Source organism: Thermobia domestica, chromosome 2, assembly GCF_964235325.1.
Source record: "Thermobia domestica chromosome 2, izTheDome1.hap1.1, whole genome shotgun sequence".
Classification (NCBI taxonomy): Eukaryota; Metazoa; Arthropoda; class Insecta; order Zygentoma; family Lepismatidae; genus Thermobia; species Thermobia domestica.
Window position 1 is genome coordinate 210,463,444 of NC_137455.1, and position 20,467 is coordinate 210,483,910.

Here is a 20,467-nt window from a genome sequence, read left to right on the forward strand (position 1 = left end):
GAGAGCAAAAGGGAAGAGGGAAGACCAAAGCGGAGTTCTACCCATGTAAAACCTAGAACAATAAGATGTATAAAAGCTAGCATTACTAAATCTTTAAATGTACCAGTAAAGTTTAGTTGTATCATATCTTTAAGTACATTTAGTGTTCGTGTAGATTACATTCAGGTAAATACTTTTATAGAGAAATTTAAGAATGAATGCTAACTGATATGCATTAATAAGTCTAGTTTTGTTAAAATATTACCTCATGTTTTATTGCCATCATGTTCAATATGGTTCAAAGCCATTAAAGATGGTTTACGTAGTTATGAGGACTTCATGAGTATTTTACTTCCTAACTTTGAAAATGACTTTATACTAGTAAATAGAGATGAACAAGTCAGAAATACGAGATATGATCCTAAAGTAGATAAAAGTATTAGGGATTTTGTTATTACTATATCCCATATCTTACCAAATTATTTTTTCTTGAATTTTTGTGGTTTTTCGCTTTACTTGGTCCATTCTGAGTCTGAGTAACATCAAAAGGGTGACAATTTATTTTTCTGATCGTTTGTTTACCTGTGCGCAGTAGACCGCCATACAAATGGGGCAATGGGCACTGAAGAGTAGGTGACATGAAAAGTACCAATAAAGGCACTTTAAGTATATACTTACAAGCAAAGAAACAGAGTTAGTTTGAACGTTTTGTTTTATTTAGCATGTTCTGTCTTATATTTTATGACCTGGAGTAAAGAAACATTAAGAATATATAATTAAGAAAAAAACATACTTATAGGTGAGGTGTTTTTGTACCATTTAGTACTTTAACTTTCATGAATGTCATTTTCTCATTATGTTAAGTCCTTTCTTATTCAAAATCAATATATATCTTGTACAAATGTTATAGCTGTATATCGTTAACTGACATAAAACTCAGGCACCCCACTAATGGTAGTCATGGTGGCAGTATAATTTACAGAAGTTGTTGGTTTGCGTAACTTTGCCTGATACTTGCAGTGTGGATGTATATAGATAACGATATTTACAATATTTGATTCTTGATTTTACCCATGTTTAAGATTAACACACACACACACACACAAATAAAATGACGGACAACATTCCGTATCAGGCAACGCAAAAGTTGCGGATTTAAAAGCAACGCAAACAATACAAGAAGTAATTATACCTGGTAGTCGATTACCGGAATCTAAAACACAAAATTTGTGTTGAGTTGATGCAAACATTATCGAGTGAGACTCACAGCACAGAATATAAGTACATTGCAATATCTACGTATTGAAATAGTGACTGACACCCTCAGAATGAATATTGTTTACAAGAAGTCGAAACTAATTAATTAAAAGTTGAAATAATAAAGATTTGTAACGAAATAAGACACTATTAAAAATTGGTGGTCATTCATTAGTAGTTTTAGTTTCCAATAATTGATTAAAATTCGTTTTCGCTGTTTTTGCGTTGCATTGTGATACGCAACGTTTGAAATGAAATGAAATGAAATCTTTGAGTTTTACGTCCCACGTTATGCCGGTTAGACTAAACGAGACGGTGATGATGAGTGATGAATGAAATGGTGGAATGAAGAAAGTGGGAGGAAACGGGAGAACCCCGAGAAAACCCACGCACACGGTGTTTGTCCACCACAAAGTTCACTTGGCGGGGGCTGGGATTGAACCCGGGACCCTAAGCACCAGAGGTGAAGGCTCTACTACTGAGCCACCGGGGCCCACCGCAACGTTTGAGTTTGCTGATACGGAATATCTTCCATTATTTCATTTGTGTGTGTGCGTCTAAAGTTATCCTGAACGTGGGTAACGCAGATACAAGAAACAAAGATTGTAAATATCATTTTCTATTTGCATCCAGATTGCAAGTATCAGGTACATTTATGTAAACCATCAACTGCAGATTATACTTCCACCAAGCCTATAGCTCCCATTGCCCCATTATTGGGGCGCCTGAGTTTTATGTCAATCACCAATATAAAGCTATAATATTCGTACGTGTTAAATATTGTTTTTGAATATTAAAGGGCCTAATATAATAAGAAAATGAAATTGATCAATGTTAAAATATTAAAAGGTAGAAAAAACAACTCACCTTTTCCGGCTCCACATTTTGTTAAACTTCCGCCAAATTCACTTCTTTTCATAAGCACTTAATAAACAAATGCCAAGCTGAAATTGCAGGTTTAGTGTTGCTAGATACCAAAGCCATCTATTCATAAAATAACTACTTTTAAATAACATAGCAGGCATAAGATAAAAAGAAAAAGTATATCTGCCCCATTTTTGGGGTAATGGGAAGACATGGGATATACAACGATCTCAAATTATTGAAACCCTATCAACTGGATTATTGATTCAATTAGAATTTTGTAACCGTATAAATTACAGCAGGCCATAATTTCATCGTAGTGCATAATTTTTAACCATTTATTGTTAATAGTACAGAATTTTGAGAATCAAGTGGCTATGGAACATAATGCGGACACGAATGTGCGCAATAATATAAACATTAAAGAATATAGTCAAGTGCCTGTACGTAGCATTAGTATAAGACAAAATAGTAGTAATGAAAAATGGAATTCTAGATATACCGGTAACGTAACCGAACCTAATTCCAAAGGTAATACTGTTTACAGAAGCAATAGATACAATCAGCCTAACCTAACTAATGCTAGTAGATATTGTAAGAATAGAATCGGATAGGTAGGCTATGAGGAATTTTTACAATTGGAGGCAAATAAGAAATGAATCGAATCTTCCTAACAATTATATGCAAACGTATGCAATTCAGTTTGATGTAATTTATGTGACGTACAGTACTACTTTAAACTAACGGCCGCTGGCGGGGGAGGGTTGAAACCAGGTCAGTAACTGAAACTCAATGTCGTGAAATTACAAATGTAGAAAATAGAGACAACATTTTAAACTCAATTCATATGGAATATGCTTTATTGAATCAAAGATCCAGTAATAATTTTCTTATCGTATAATTTTAATGTAACATTAACTATTGTCTATTTAGTTTTCTTTTAACGTGTAAGTACTGTTATATTTTCTTGTGATTTTTATTGTTTCATAACATATGAGTTTGTTTTCCAATTTTATGATAGCTGCGCTCAAAGAAGAACACGGATATGTTGTATTTTAACTTGTATTGACTCTAGCAATAATAATTGTAATTTATTATTTGGGACCTGATTAAATAAAGAAAATGTTAAATTTTGAATTCGCCTTCCCTTCGTTGATTAATTAAAATATAATTAATTATTATTAAACGTGTATGATATTGAAATAAGATATAAAACTATAATGTAATGTAGTAATGACTGTAATATTAAAAATATATGAGGACAACTCAAAAAATAGGGTGACCATACATATGAAAATGGTATCACGGCATCAGGATTCTTTCTCAAATTGTAAACAATTTAAATAGTATCTTTGTTCGGGAAGCATATACAACGATAACTTGTATTTGCCATGTGTTTACTTCTTTTATCTTATTTAGTATTCAGAGCAAAAGGACTATTTTAACAAGCACTAGCAATATATTAAAAGAAAAAGAAAAATATGAATAATGTCATGAATAATGTTGATTTCTGAATGTTTATTTATCCGTCGTTAGAAGAAATGTTTGTTTACTCGTTGTTGTGACAGTGACCCAGTTACTAAGGTAACAGTTTGGTTACAATATATTTCTTTATATATGATTATTAAAATATAAAATACCAAAACACTGTATAATACAAACGTGTATCACATGGTGTAAAGCAATTGATAATTATTGTAAAATATAACATGTTTATGTGATTGTATCTAATGCGTAATCGTTAAATAACACTGGTCAGCAAAATGAAACTTTTTTCGCTCCCACGAACGAAAATAGGTGATTCCTATAGGTTTCGAGCTCCTGAGTTCGAATCCGTAACCCGTTTTCTCCACGACGTACCAGTTTTCAGGGAGGAGGGGAGGTCTCAATATCCGCCCAAAGATGCTATTCTCCACCCATAATAATTTGCACGTTATAATTTAAATATAAATATAAATTATGCTGATAAAATTGCATAAAAAGTTAAAGTTTAACACTTACGTGTCACTTGCTTTTCCTACTCCTAATTACTACATGGTTTCTCGCGTGTCACATTCCAACAGAAGTCTGCCAACATATTCACACTCCATTACCACTGTAGCGCCTCTCCATGGTAGCTATTTGCTGGTGAAACCTTTCCCCGTGTTCGTCAGAGACCTCCCCGAATCTGTACATTTCAGGGAAGAAGTCCAGGTGGCAATGCAGGAAGTGTAACTTTAGGGACATATTACATCTCATCTTACGAAATGAAGTAATTAACCTGCCCACAATTTCTTTGTAATCAGGTGACTTATGATGCCCTAGAAAGTTACTGCACACTTCTCGAAAGGCCTCCCAAGCCTCACTTTCCACTTCATTAAGCTTAGAAGAAAAGGTAGTATCCTTAAAAACGTCTCTAATTTGAGGTCCCGTAAAAACACCTTCTTTCATCTTGGCCTCGCTGGGTCTTGGGAATAGTTTTCTGATGTGATTAAATGCTTCAAAGTCAGGGTTCAGGGCCTTGACGAAGAACTTCATGAGCCCTAATTTAATATGAAGGGGTAGTAAGAATATTTTCTCCGGATCCACAAGATGTTCATTAGCCACGTTCATCTCCCCCGGGACCAGTTGCTTTCTTGGCGGCCATTTTGTGATGGTGTACTGATCTTTGGCTCGACTATCTCAATGACACAAAAAGCAGCAGTGCTTTGTGTAACCTCCTTGTAAACCGGTGAGGATGGCAATAACCTTAAGGTCAGCGCATACAGACCACTAGAACTGTTCGTACTTTATTTTCTGCAATAGGTTTCGCATGTTCTCGTATGTTTCTTTCATATGCACATCATGAGCAATAGGGATGGCTAGCGTTTCATTGCAATTGTGTAGTAACACTGCCTTGAGACTTATCCTAGAGGAATATACGAATAGCCTCCAATCTTCAGTGTTGTAGTTCAACTTCAGTTGTCCCATAAGCGATGGAATGTCACTGCAATACACCAAATCACCATCCTTTGTAAAATTAGGAACTAGGCTTACCTCCCTTCTCCTATACATCGATATATTCACATCTTGGTTTAGTAGATTCCATTGTTGAAGTCGTGATGCAAGCAACAGGGTCTTAGACTTCGGAAGGTTTAAGTCTCTGATCAGATCATTCAGCTCTTCCTGACTTATCACATGTGGTTCATTAATGTCACGCACTGGAGCGTAATTGGGATCTGACTGTGTACTCGAAGATTGTGCAACATCCTCACAAGCAGCAGGTTCTTCATCAGATGAAACACTGCAAAGGGTGTATGAATCTAGTGATACGGGTACAGGCAGACAAACATCATGTTTCACAGGTCTCCTCGCGGAATCCAAGTTAGGATACTGTATTTTATGCTTCATGTTTTTTGAGAAACCTTTTATATTAGTCAGGCAGAAGTAACAGTCTGAAATATGATCACGGGGCTCGCGCCAAACCATAGGTACGGCGAACGGCATCGATTTATGTGTACCTTTCAACCATCCTGTAAGAATACGCGCACACGAGTTACAACTTTGTTTCGGAGCCCAAACGCGAGCCTGGTCGCCGATTTTACACCCGAAGTACAAATGGTAGGCTGACTTCAGGAACGGTGACAATGGCCTACTTTGTTACTTGAAAATTACTTCCCCACATATGTAGCAGAATGAATCTGTCGAATTCTTGCAAGTTCTCGGCATGTTCGTTTAACACAAACGTCAATATTTCACGCAGAAATATTCTTCACCTACGGTATATACAGACACAGCGTAACACCACCTTCTAACACGAAGATCAACTCGAAACTGAAATATTTTTTTCACGCGACAACGTGGTGTATGTCTTCGTGCCTTTTTTCAACAATCTGTCTGTCATCTAGACAAAAGGGAGCCGGCGAATGATCGCAAGTTGATTACGAAATTTTCTAATATTTTCGATGATCTGACGAATGGTGAAAAATCATTCCAGCTTTGTTCTTCTCTCTTAGAGGCCGCGTTGTCTGTTTAAAAGTGAATGTCAATGGATTTACTCCTTCTATACATAAGGCTTAATATTGCTTTTGTGTATATGTAAATTACACATTTTATCATTCATGATGTCATCCTACATCAATATATTTTTTTAATACAACTCTTACACTACTATTACCAAATCCATGTAAAATTATAACTTTAACTAAATATTTTAGTATAGTTAAAATATAATTATAATTAACATTTTTCTTGTCTATATATAAATTCTTGCTTTAGGTTTCTTCGTGCTTCTGTAAAAGAATTTTTCTTTCTCTTACTGAACTAGCAAAGTGAGAGACTGTCCGTCGTATTTTTATGTTGTTAAAGGTCAACGTTTTTCTTGCCACGACCTTCAGAACTTTTCACTTCTTTTCCCTTCACATTCATTTAGGAAATCTCTCCCGACTTCCCGTGAACCATCCCACAGTAGTCCTCTCGTCAGCATTATTTTTTCTCCTCCCTCAGGTGATAAAAATGCATCACCTGAAGTTCGAAAGAAAGGCGCTCTGGGGATAAATTCGTTCTCGTTACCTCAATTTTCACTTTCCTTCTATCGATCTTGACTTTATATGGAAAAAAAAAAAAAAAACAATGGCAAGGGAAAGCGCAATATGTTGTATCAACGACACTTATTCAAAACGTTTGATTCATTCTAATGGTGTAGTAGCATTTCAATAGCGTTGTAATATTTTAAATAAATAAGTTTACTTTTTGATATATTACTGTCAAATATACAGTACAATGTTTTTTCTACAGATCTCTTGACTTCCGACGTACCTTATGCATAACTATATGAATGTGTTACGGAATCTCTTTGTCTGTTAACACATATCAAAGCAAGAACAAAGATAGCCGGAATTATAGACAAATAGATAGATATAGATACGTATATGTATGTTTCGACGGTTCACGAATAGGTTTCAGCTGCACCCATATACCTCTCTCTAACCGTACTATTATTTCCGGTTTCAATATTGGAAACCCACAGTTTGGAACTCTATACTAGTTTGTCAAAGAAACAAATTCACTTGTTTTCTCAACCGAAAACCGTTAGAACGAACCACGGTGGCTCAGTGGCAACGCACTGAAACCTGGCGCGTAGGGATTCTGTTTCAATTCCATCTCCCGCACGTGGATTTTGTGGTGGACGAACCCGCACGCTTGAGCTTCCTCGGTGTTCTTCCCTGCCGTTCCATTTTTGTCATTTCCCCATTATCACTCATTCCATCATCAACATTTCTCTTAGCCTCAGTGCACAATCATGAGACAGCAGAAAGAAAGCAAAAGGTACAGTGTGCTACATTTTTCTATCTTAAAATCATTTCAGTAAAACAGAATAAATAAATTACAATATTGTATTAAATATATATGTAGACTAACAGGATGTATTACTTTTTTCTTCGGCTCAGTGGTAGAGCGTTCATCTCTGGTGCTTGGGGTCCCGGGTTCGATCCCAGCCCCCGCCAAGTGAACTTTGTGGTGGGCAAACACCGTGTGCGTGGGTTTTCTCGGGGTTCTCCCGTTTCCTCCCACTTTCTTCATTCAACCATTTCATTCATTACTCATCCTCACCGTCTCGTTTAGCCTAACCGGCATAACGTGGGACGTAAAACTCAAAGATTTCATTTCATTTTTACTTTCTTTTCGTTTATGCATTATGTAACACCAAGTAAAATATAATAATTATTCAATACAGCATAATGCAGGGGTGCCCACAAGGGGGGGCTATGACGCAAACTGCGTCATTGAAATATTTGGGGGGGGTTAAAATCTATATAAATATGTTTGATGAGGGGGGGGGTAAAATTAATCGAAAAGAAGATTTTTTCATGGAAGAACACCTACGGATAGACAATTGGGGGGGGGGTGCGTCATAGACATAAGGGGGGGTGGGCACCACTGCATAATGTATGCTGTATTTATGAACGATGATGGTAATCATACACGCGATCCACTCTTAACCGTATAAGGTTAACAACAAGTGAATTGTCTTTAGTAATATATATTAGTCTTAATTATAGAAAGTGCCATTCCTACATTTCTGGTTGCAAATATTTATTGTATTTAGTTGTCTCTTGGCATTCCTATTTTAGATCTTATATCTAAAGCATGGTTAAGCTGATATTAAACCTTTATGAGGTAGAAAATATAATTATGAAGTTTATTCTTCTATAGTTGTAAAAAAAAATGAAAAGCAGTATTAGATTTCTTAATAAAGATGATAAGAACCAGTTCTTTATTTGACATTCATTTGCTGTAACGCAAGGCAATCATACAAGAACACGTACTATGTATTGATAATCATATTAGTACTGAATTAACAGTTTATGACCTGCGAAGCTAAAGGATGGTTATGCTTATTTTTAATTGTCGTATCTATAACCCCTATGTAGAATCTAAACGATTTGAAAGAATTTCATGAACAAATTATTGACAGATTTCTTATTAGGAGTAACATAAAAATGTGATATTGCACAAAATTCAGTATAATTGACTCTAATGCTGCTTGTAGACGATTCAAGATAGCTTGAAAAAGTCTCTTGTTCAAGATTATTTGATGAAAAAGACGTCAGAACTGACATCATTTTTGTCTTGAATTCAATAGTTTCGTTTAAGAAATTTCGTTTCGGCCCCGTTCTAAACAACCCAATTCAAGAGAATTCAATAGCAAATCAGCGCTCGAGTTGAGTGCGGGAAAATACAAAACTAGTATGATGAGAGAGAGCAGCAGTTGTTGAATAAATATCTCTTCATTACAACATGTTCCAACTGTGCATTATAATAATCAAGGATGTTATAAAATAGAGGATCTGTCCGTATGTATTTTCATCCTATTAAATCAATAAAGCCAAAGGACAACCGAGCATCGGCACGTCTGATTGGCTACTCTCGTTTCCGCCATCGTCTGATTGGCTGCTTCTGTTTCCGCCATGATTGTTGGATCAAAACATTGCGATCTTATTGAGCGGAGTGGACAGAATAGGGGTGGCGAAACTGTGACATATGGCTTCAAGATTTTGTTGTAAGGGCGGATTATTTATAACATCCTTGATAATAATAAAGAGAAGCTAATATCTGCGCTGGAAGATATTAGTATTTTTGTTGATAATATACACGATTTATATAGTTACAGTGCTTATATGCCCATAACTATTGTTAAATTTTGATGCAATTGGAAGTATTAATCTGAGAATTTAATATACAAGAATATCGGGTATAGATTAAGAAAGAAGAGACCATTAAATAAAAAATATATAATTGGCTTTTCTTGATTTAAGCAGACGTTTTGTACTTTTATTAATCTGGGATAATACCAAATAATTGCGTACAGATTGATAATATGCTCGCAAACTGAAGTACTCTGGAAATGACTACATGTTATCCTGTTGTAATATAATTATTTTATCACGAAATCCATACGTAGTATTTCAGAAGTTATTTCTTAAAGTAGAGGTTGCTTTCATGCGTCCAGATTAATTTTAGGAGGGCTTTCTCGTAAGGTACAAATACGCATCCTGACATATGCCACATATAAGAAAGTGCAAAAAAAAAAAAAAAAATACTAAAATCAAGAATACTATTTAACAGTGTCACGACAGGAGCATAAAAGGGGACCCACGCGAGAGAACGTCCGTAGGGAGCAGGCACGTCATCGACAAGGTTATAGTGCAAGAACATAAGAATAAAGCATAAATAAGAACAGTGCAACAAACCCTTAACATCGTATTTACTCATTTGAACTCAACTATAGCCCTTGTAATGATTTGATACTGGTAACATTAAATTTCTAAACATAAAATACTGGTTTTTTTACTTATAAGGCATGTTCCGACAGTGGAAAGTATTATCTCAGACAGTCTTGTTTTATACGCACTCACTCATTTTAACAGTAAAATTACTATTTGGTTGATGGGCTATTCTTAACCAGTACTAAATATGGGCAAGGATTGGGAAGAAAGTCTGATGGAGATGGACCGTAAGCCCAATAGCCGAAAAAAATATTATCATTGCTTCGTTTGGTTTCCTGTGTTTTCAACGTTTAAAAAACTCTTCGATGCCGTAGTATAAAAAACATCAAAAGGAAGTCATTGCCTCGTGACACACTATTTTAGGAAACAATTCGATTTTTTTCTTTTTGAGTGTGATTCTGTCATCAGTAGGCCATCTGGAAAATCAGATTTTTAAAAAGCTTATTAGAGGGAACGATTTTACTGCACTGGTATATCTAAGCAGCACTTTAATCTTTTAACGTAAGCTAATCTAAACCGCATTTAATGTAAAAGTGACAAAGTTCTTAGTGAACATTCGATGTGCTTGCTTACAAAATCAATTGACCCGTTTCCTAAATGATTTAATATAATCTATTAAATTCTAAATACCTGCAGAAAGTTAGGAAAGATATTCTAATATTACAGCTATTCATGCGCAGGTCTGAACTCAAGCAGTAGGTACTTTTGCTTTCATTTGTTTTCCTAGTTTTGGTCACTTGTTTGGGACTGCCACCTATCAACAAGTATATGAAATATGATTCAATATCTCTATGATCGTGTAAAAGCTATTTCAAGTTGATTCGAGACTCTTGTACAAGTGTTTTGAACAATACTCCTTTAAACGTATAGATTTGAGGTATTGAAATAAAAACGTAGCCATTCTTTGTAGAGTTTTAGACGGAATAGATTAATAAGAGAGCATCCACGCTGTCTACTCTAATTGGGTTTATTGTAGAAAGACTGAAAATGAATACGTAAATCGTTTTATTTTTAGAAATTATGAAATACTTTCACAAATGAGAGCTTATACATATGATCTTATTCTGTAACGATTTGCGTCAACGTAACGTAAAATTTGTATTTTAGGTTAGAAATAGCTATAGAAAAAGTAGGTATACAAAGAACCAGCTCGATTGCAGCTTATTACCTTACTACAAGGATCTTGCACTTATTTATAAGATGCGATCTTTAAGGAAATCGCGAAAACTGGTGGCAAAGAAAAATCAATAACACCTATAATATTCTGGTATTTGCCTCTACCGAACTACTTAACAGTTTTGTCCTAAGACTGTTAAAAATAATTTGAAATGAGGTTCCTGCTATGAAAAGCCGCCAAATCGAAATTGAGTTATACATCGCTTATTTTTATGTTTGATCCAAAGGAATTCCATGGAAACAGAATTTTGTTTAAAACCTTATTATTTCATACTAAAAAAACTACTTCAAATATGTGACTTTGTACGCGTGTATATGGAGCTTCACTGCACGTTTTGCGAGATGACTCGAAACTAAGCGAAATGGATGTGGCGGATTTTGATACTAGGCGCCTCAAATACTATATATATATATATATATATATATATATATATATATATATATATATATATATTGTATTTGTCTTTTCAAAAGTAAAGGTGTGGAACTCAATAACACGAAGCATTTATTCTTCCTAAACAAAACATTGGTTCCCTTTGTTTAAATATCTGATAAACTACGAGAGCTACTAGCAGTGCCGTAGGTACGGAGGGGCGAGCGGAGCCGTTGCCCCGGGCGCTTCTACGAAGAGGGCGCTGAACGAGCAAGAAATAAAAATGTTAGAAAAGAGTAAACGACGCGTGGCGTCCCATAAAATTATTGATACTCTATTAAATCAATATTGTTCTCGGTTTACAAAGAAATATATTTAGTAAAAGATTTCTTGATCGCTCCGCTTGCCACACAAACCTTTCAATAAGAGTATATTTACTTATTACTTAAAAAGTTATTAGTTATCATATTACCTTTACGTGATTAGATATTGACGAAGCAATGTACAAGGTTCCGTAACGCTCAAAGTCTGAATTATATGTCCGTATTTTGATGGTTATGAATTTTGTTTGTTAATCTCTATTTCCTACCCAATCAGATTTATCATAACGATGGGAGTGGAGGTATGAAGATGAAAGGAGCGAAGAGACACACACAAGCTGCTATTTGTACGGAAATATTAAACATTATGATAAACAAAGGCAATAATAAAATTTTCGAACTTGATGCACTTGTAGAATAGGGGCTTAAGGAGTCAGAACATAACCCAATGAATTTCGTCTTTTGGCATATGAAATGCTTCCAGTCTGAAGGCATCCTATAGGCATCATTTCTCCATGAACTACCTGTATTACCAGTTTTTTCTTGTGCATTCGTATCTAGTTGTGTGATATTTCTTTATCTTCCTACATACATACATGCAAAGATACACACGTGCATATAAACGCATTATATATATTGAATTTTGAAGTTTGAAAAGTTTACAGGTAAAATTCAATACTCTGCATGGAAAGACATAGGCCTATTTACAGGGAACAAATTTCTGCAGACGACAAAATTAAACAGAAAGTAGTATTATAGCTTTTATGACAAACATCCGGACGCCGGACGCAAATTGTAAAAAAAATTGTAATTTTTCAACAATATTAACTATTATATTATTACACTGTTACATTATTAATATTTACGGGGGCAACGTCTAGTAGCCCCCTTGAATTTTATCTATACTAAATTGCGTAATGTCATAACGCCTTGCGCAATTCTATTGGAGAACAATAAGCAGGATATTAGTGAAAGAATTATAATTTTTCAACAATTATTTCGAGTGGCATGCCAAAAATTGACCTGCATGATAATAAATAACCATAAATTCAGAATTTTCATTTATTAATAAATTAAATAATCACTGTAATTTCAAAGATATGTACTAATAACCAAACTATATTTCGCATCTTAATATACAAACATTAAACATATTATTCAGCTCCATTGATCAATATTGAGAAATTCGAAATTCTCAAATAATGTCTATTCTATATTCCTTTATATTTTACGAAATATGTTTTACCGTGAAAGAATCGAGGCAAATCTTTAGTTTAGGCAAGGCAGTGACAGGAACTGATTGCATTAAGTACAAGGGCAATATTGTAGTAAATTAAAGAACCCTTATTACTGCCTTTTTAAGGTCGTACATAGTCTATGAATAATCCCTAGCAACAGAAAGGAACCAATGAGACCTGTGTTTAATACTAACAGTGACGGGATATCACTGCCTTGCCCAAAGTAAAGAGTTACCAGAATCGAAATTAAAATTGTATTTGTGTGGTCACATACAGAATAAAATTGCATACGTTTACAATTACTACTGCAAAATTCTTGCTGTCAGCCATTTGGAACATTTTAAAAACTTTTAATATATTGCAATTCCATTTTTATCTGTAGTATGACATGATGTAAATATTTATAGTTGTTTTGACAAGCTTAACAAAAAAAAATCCTCGATCAGCCTCTTGAAAACAGCACTTATTTCTAAAAGCAAACATAATGATTACTTTTGGCCATTACAATGGCCTCTCCAAGCAGCTTGATAAAATTTAGAGTAGCATACAAAAACAGCTTCTCTTATTCAAAAATAAATAAATAAGAAAGAAGCTTGGTGATATGAGCGTAGGGAGCTCCGAATTCTACTTCCGGGGTCCGAAATCTGTAGCTACGGCTCTAACTGTCCAGACAATATTGATATGCAAATGATTGCATCTTATATAATAGCCTCAGTATAATATGGCCAACATGGCATGAACTGTGTTGGTTAATTTGAAGTTGAGTGTCCCGTTCAGCACCGAGGCTACATGAGAGCTGAACCGATAGCTTAAAGTGTGATCCGAATCACATGATCTCTTACCGGCTTCGGTCCGTCAGCCACTCTCTGGCCACGCGAAAATTCTTAGTGTGATCTATAGGTTTATATAATCTTTATATGGCTATAGATCAGCTACTTCATAGCCTTGGACTCCTAGAAAAAGAAGTATAGGTAAATTAGGTCAGACATTCAGAATATGTAATATGGTTGTGCATTTATAAGGAGTTGCCTCGGGGACCACAGCGAAACGAAATTTCACTTTTAAAAAAATAACTTTGCCTCATTGTCCCCGGATAACAAAGTTGAGTATGCAGATAATACACGTAAATGCATGTCGCTGAATGCTGCGTGGTGAATCTCGAGGCATCTGCGTGCTTCCACAAAGGTATTGAGCGAGTTTTAGAATCAATGTGAATGAGAAGAGGCCCTTTTATCGGAACTAATGGAAGCCGTCATCCCTTCCTCCTAGTGTCGAAAATGTTTTCACTGTTGTTTAGATAAAAAGAAAATCTTCATCAGTTACACATTAGGCCCCATCAATCAATTGAAATTATAAATATATTTAAATAGAGAAAAAGAATGACATTAAGGAATTTACTAGCGAATGTAAAGTAACCGTAAGTGTTATTTTGTAACATTGACCACATAGGCAGATAACCCCATCGCTCCGAGGTAGATATTGCTTAATATACTACAGAAGAGTATTCACATTAGGGTACTGGTGTTCTATTTAGTTTTGTGTTCCTTGTCAGAAACATCAAACGAGAGAAAATATTTGTGGGACGTAGATCCTCCAACATAGGTAAATTTGACATGTTTTTTAATCTTTATTTCCTTTTCAGTTCTTTATATGTTCTTTACATTGCCACCCGCTGACCTAACCAGAGATAGCCAACTAAGATTGTTACAAGTTGTTTACAAATGAACGTTACCATTACATTCCAAACGGAAGCAAAACTAGGAAGGAACAAATACCATTTTGCGTGCCTAGTACGAGAAATAATGGATAATGTTATTCAAAAATCGTTATTATTCTCAAAAGTCTGAGCTGCGTCTTGTGAAAACAGTACAGTTACTGGTTTAACCGCCTTTAAAGAAAGGTGATCAACCAAGTTTCCAAAACAAGTTAAGGTCTAAATGTTCCGTTGGGGAAAAGAGCTGCACCATAAGGCAAATTACTGTTGTAAAGTTTTTGAAGTAAGTCAGAAAAAAATGGTTTGAAAATCTTGACCTCACATGGTTTTAGGGAAAGAATTAACGATTAGTTTTTAAAATCTTTACCATCCTTTAATAAATTATCAATTGAAAATTAACTCCAAAAGAATTAAATTGATTAAATTACAAGTTACCAAAAATTGTAATTAAGTAATTTAAATAATTAAATAATAAAAAATTGGATTAATTACAAACCTGCTGATAACCATTTTCATGAACAAAAGCTACTAAAATATTATGTCCGTAAACTTTGCGTGAATTTCAATACATCGGTCAATGTAACATTTTCTTACAAAATAAATAGTATATCCATAACGAAACTATGATTGTTTAATAATTTAATATTTCTGTTGTTTGGATCGACTATTGAAATCAATAGCTTATCACTATATATTTCTGACAACTCAAATTCGCATATCACACAATCCTAGTTAATATTATGATTATTATTAGTAGTAGTAGTACTACTAGTAGTAGTTTTAGTAGCAGTATAGTACTAATAATAATAATAATAATAATAATAATAATACTTGTATTTTCAATTTAGAAATGAAGTAGTTTTCCTTAATGTTAGAGTAATAGCAACAAACTGCGCGAACTGAATGTTTACATCTAATTTTTAATTCATTCGACATATTAAAGGTTTCCTTTATGTCATAGTTTAATATAGAAATGAAGTAATAACGTCAAATTAAAGGAAGAATAGTAGTGGAGATAGAAGTATTTATAAGAAACAAAAATAAAAGTTATAATTTCAAAATGAATAATTTATCAACTGCCGTAAAAAGCCAAACTAAGAACATTTTATCAACACAAAATATTCAATGAAATGATTCTTTGCAAGCCACTGAAGAAAGTCGGTGTGAGATTTATCATTACTCTTTTAGTGAGAAGGAAGAAAAATATTAAAGATTAGAATCGTTTGTGTATTACTTACTTATGGAATATTTGGACATATATTGATTCTAGGGTACTATTTCATTTTTAGAGGCTTAATACACATTAATATAATTGACAGGCGTTGTTTCGATTCTAAAATGACACAAAATATTTGAAGACGCTTCTTTATCGTATAAGATGATTCGACCCATGAGCATTTAAACTTCATTATTTTTGTTCGTATTGTGTAAAAAGAAAGGGGAGCTGATGTTATTTGCTAAACACTTGTATATACCAGAACAATATACTTAAGGGGGAAACAATGACACAGTGGTAGAGCAAGCGGTCCCTGGCTCGATTCCTGGCGAAGTGGTATTTTAGTAACAAAACCTTATGTGTAGGTTCTCCCGTTTCCTTCTACATTTTCTCTTCATCAGTAACTTTCATAGTCGTTTACTTACATTAATCATCCGTTTCATTTAGCCTACAGAGCATGGTTATGAGAGACAAAACTGAGATATATCAGTTTTCATTTACAATTAAAATTTTGCTTTTTTCACACTTTTGTATGTTTAAAAAGTTTTTCGGTATTGTTTGGTTTATAAAAATATTTTTCATTAAAAAATAGTAAAGCGTTTACATTTAGTACGAGAAGTTCCTGGTTCGTTATAAGGTTATATGTTTGTCTGGACAATAATGTGACTGTAGGCTTTCCTTAAGTTGTCCGGTTTCCTTATACATTTCCATTTAACTGATTATTTCATAATAGGTCACTTGTATCTATTATGTGTCTACTTGAGCATATAGGTATATCCGCATTACACTAAATTAGGAGTTCATCTCAGTTAAAGACATTTAAGAAAGGTTAAGCACATAGTAAGAGGCCAAATTCAAATACATACATCCAAAATAAGAAATGCTGTATTTGATACAAGTAAATTAGAATATGCGCCTAACACAAATCAGATTTCTCAGAGAGAAATACCTGAGAATTAATTACAAAGTTGTATAATATGTATCTACTGGTAGAAACGTCTTAATAAGATTACATTTATATTGTACCGTAAACGAGAAATTTATGCATATCAAATTAACTAGGAATAATAAAATAGATTCAACTGTATTCTATTCAAAGTGACTTCGTGTGTCTAAGAAAGGCGCTATCTAAATGTAGCAGTCATGTCATGCACAGCCAGAGTTTCTGTGGACATCAAGTGAGACTTCGGAAATTGTGTGCAAATTCTCCCCATGTAGAGAAGAGACTGACAGATGAAAATTGAATTTCGGATGACATGTCGTATAACAGGATCCGAATGCAATCGAGAAGTGGACTCACATTTACACTTGAGAATAGACATCAAAGGAGCAAAAACCGAAATTCAATTTCTGAGCCACATTTCTATTCTCAAAGATAAAGTAAAAATTGATTGAAATTTTGTTTTAAAAGAATGGGAAGCGAATTGCCTCAAGAGAATAGTTTAATTTTTTAACGTTATGCTTAAGAGGGAAGGAAGGAATTTTTGATTACTGAGAAACATTTTTTTTAAGTATAGGTATAGAAATAGCAGTTGCTGAGAAACAGTTAAAATTAATAATCTTGATAATAAGACAAGTGAAAATTTAGAGAATGTATCCTGTATGATCATAACTATTAAATAATTTAGTAAAACAAATTGAAAGAGTACTTGCATGTAGTTGGATAAACTAATCACGTGATTAAAACATGTATGTCTAAGTGCACACAGGAAGCAAATCAAGACAGGTACGACCAAAAGGGGATACAGCCTGCTAAACTATTAAGTTATTGAGAATCAAATGTTAGCTTTGACGTCTAGTAGAAAACTCGTCTCAACAACACAACACAGGGATTTAGTAAAGCATTCCTCTTCAGAATTCTGCTCGTCAGCGAAACGCCGGTGAATCTGCAAGCAGCAAGAAGTTGTTATAAGCAAACCAATAAAGCAGAATCATTGTTTCCAATTCGACATTTGTGATACTATATCGAGTAGTTGGAATGGAGTAGACAGCTCATATAAAACGCAATTCGAATCCCATGTTCATTCAAGCTCTGTTTAGAGGATTTTTATTTTCTTATAGAATTCAGAAATAGTATTAGATGTTTTGATACTTTGAAAGACATTAAGGAATTGTCAAAGAAACTTAAAGTCAAGCGAGATTATTGCAGTCAAGTGCAGAAACAAAAAAGGATGTTAACAAATGTAATTAACAATTACTATTATTGTTAAAATTCGTAACTATTGTTCTTTAAATTCTCCTGATAATTCAAGTATAGACAGCAACATTGTAGTAAGTTACATAATTAGTGTACGAAACTGTGTGTCTCAAAAAGTAGTTGGTGAATTATAATTACCGGTGATTTGCAGCATGGTTCCAGGTGGAAGATACGGAACATGATACTTTTCCATTCACAATTCCAACATATATATAATGTATGTAATTTAATTTTGTTTTCTTGAAATAGTTTTTGAATGGTTCTTCTTATACTATATTAGTAATAATTGTTTTTGAACGAATATTTGATTTGAAACAAAACAAAAAGTAATGTATGAGATGTGATTGTTTTAGGTTTGTAAAATAATTTCTGAGATTATTTTTGTTCCTACATACTCACAAGCGTTACTGGTAAGATACCAATTGAATATATATATATAGTTGTAACAAGTCTGGAATATTTCTTACTGGAAGAAGAAAACTTACTCCAGAAGTGATATGGATGAATCAACCCGGGATCCCATGAGTGATACAAATTTATCTGCTTAATAATATTTATATTTACCGTGTATCCTTTTGTTTATAAGACAATAAAGAAATTATGAACTGTTTAATAATTTAAAATGTGAAACAAAAACATGTCTTAATCTATATTTCCATTATTACCTTCTGTGGAACAGTATGATGGTATTTAATTCTATTTTCCGTTAGTAATTATCATATAAGAAATTTTCAGCTAAAAAGGAAAGTTTAATAAAGTAACTCCACTAAGCAAATATAACAAAAAAAAACTACGCTTCATGGTTTAACGCGTTTCTGTTCAATAGTTAATAATGCTTTTGCACATGATCGAACTACCTTACAGGTGTTTTTATGGCCTTGCTCACAGCAATATGATACAATACATAATAGGTCAAGCAGACAAAAAATACTCAAAAAATACAATCTGCTTGTGTCTGGACTAAAGTCACGTCTCCTACCTCACAAACTTCACTACACGTTTACCAAATAGACTGCGGACCCTGAAAGTATAGGTATAGCAAATTGTTGAACAGGGTCGTATTGAAATATACCACGGAGAATAAATTGTATATGATTTAGGTTTAACGAATTCAAATTGGAACATATGCGTAGCAAGCTGCAATAACATTAACAGTAAATTTAAGACAAGAATAGTGAATCGACACATTTTTCGCGGATGGTCTGTTAAATTTCGTTCCGGTGACTGCAATGCAAAATGAGCTCAGCGGGAACCGTCCAACAGGAGAAATGTTTGTAATATAGCAGACAAGTTTCCGAATGCACCATACCTCTATTTCCCGGCACCTAGTAATCGAGAAGGTTAGAAAGATAGACTCATGGCTGCCTCATGAGATGACACAGGTCTACAAAAATCGCCACCTGATGATGTGGAGTTATCTGAGTGAAAACAACAACCTAGAAAGTTTCCTGCATTAGATAGTCGGTTCAGATGAAAGCAGTGGACCTGATATGTTTCCAGTTCCGATGCTGTATTCCAAAAAGTATATGGTGATTGTGAGATACTTTTTGTCCTTTGTGGCCGCAGTAATCTACTACAGATTACTCAATTGTGATGAATTCAAGAAACTGACAAAATGTAATATAATGTATTGGGAAGTATTGATCAACAGCAAAGATCTAATTAAGATACAGGATAATAGTATGAATAAACAGGAATTCAAATTTACATGTATTGTGATACTCAACACTGACCAATCCATAATTTGCAGACCTCGCCCACTGGCTTAGACCATTTCCATTGGCTATAGATGTTTTGGCAGACAAGTCTTCAACAACCAACATAATGGTCAATATGCCTTCAAAGATTTATCAGTCCAGATCCGCAAGATCTTATATTTCTAGATCCTATGGTAAACAGATATGTGATGATTATGCTTCATTGATATTTAATTCTGCCCAGCTTTAAGCAAGTTATGTCAGTTTACACTTACGATTCAAAATCCTATATTAATTTCACAATAACCCAATATATAAAGATTTCTTAACCGTTTGGAGTCTGGGACTAGTCATTTCTGTATATCGTTAGGGGTGAAATAGGATAGCGTTTAAGTATCTGTGTTTAATTGTCACATATTCATGACAAAGTCGAAATAAGTATATTCAGATTTTAAGGGACCCAAGCAAACTTTCGAGGAGGCTAGGCCTCCTCAACCCTCCAGGATTAGAAACTACATTCTCTTCACTGAATCAAGAAAACGAACGAAAATTTTTATGAGATTTTAGATACAAAGCAAATGCTTTTCTACTAAAGGAATAAATATTACATATAGATTTTCTACACTTGGAAAGCCCCTTCAATGAGGATTTACTTAAATCTTAATTCTAAAATGCGTCAAGCTTCGTT

At 34.1% G+C, this 20,467-nt stretch overlaps 1 long non-coding RNA gene across 1 annotated transcript in view; it reads right to left on the reverse strand.

Annotated features, from left to right (window-relative positions):
* The window catches only part of LOC145679795 (uncharacterized), a 455,387-nt gene that overhangs the window by 24,378 nt on the left and 410,542 nt on the right, over positions 1-20,467 (reverse strand). The window lies entirely within an intron of this gene.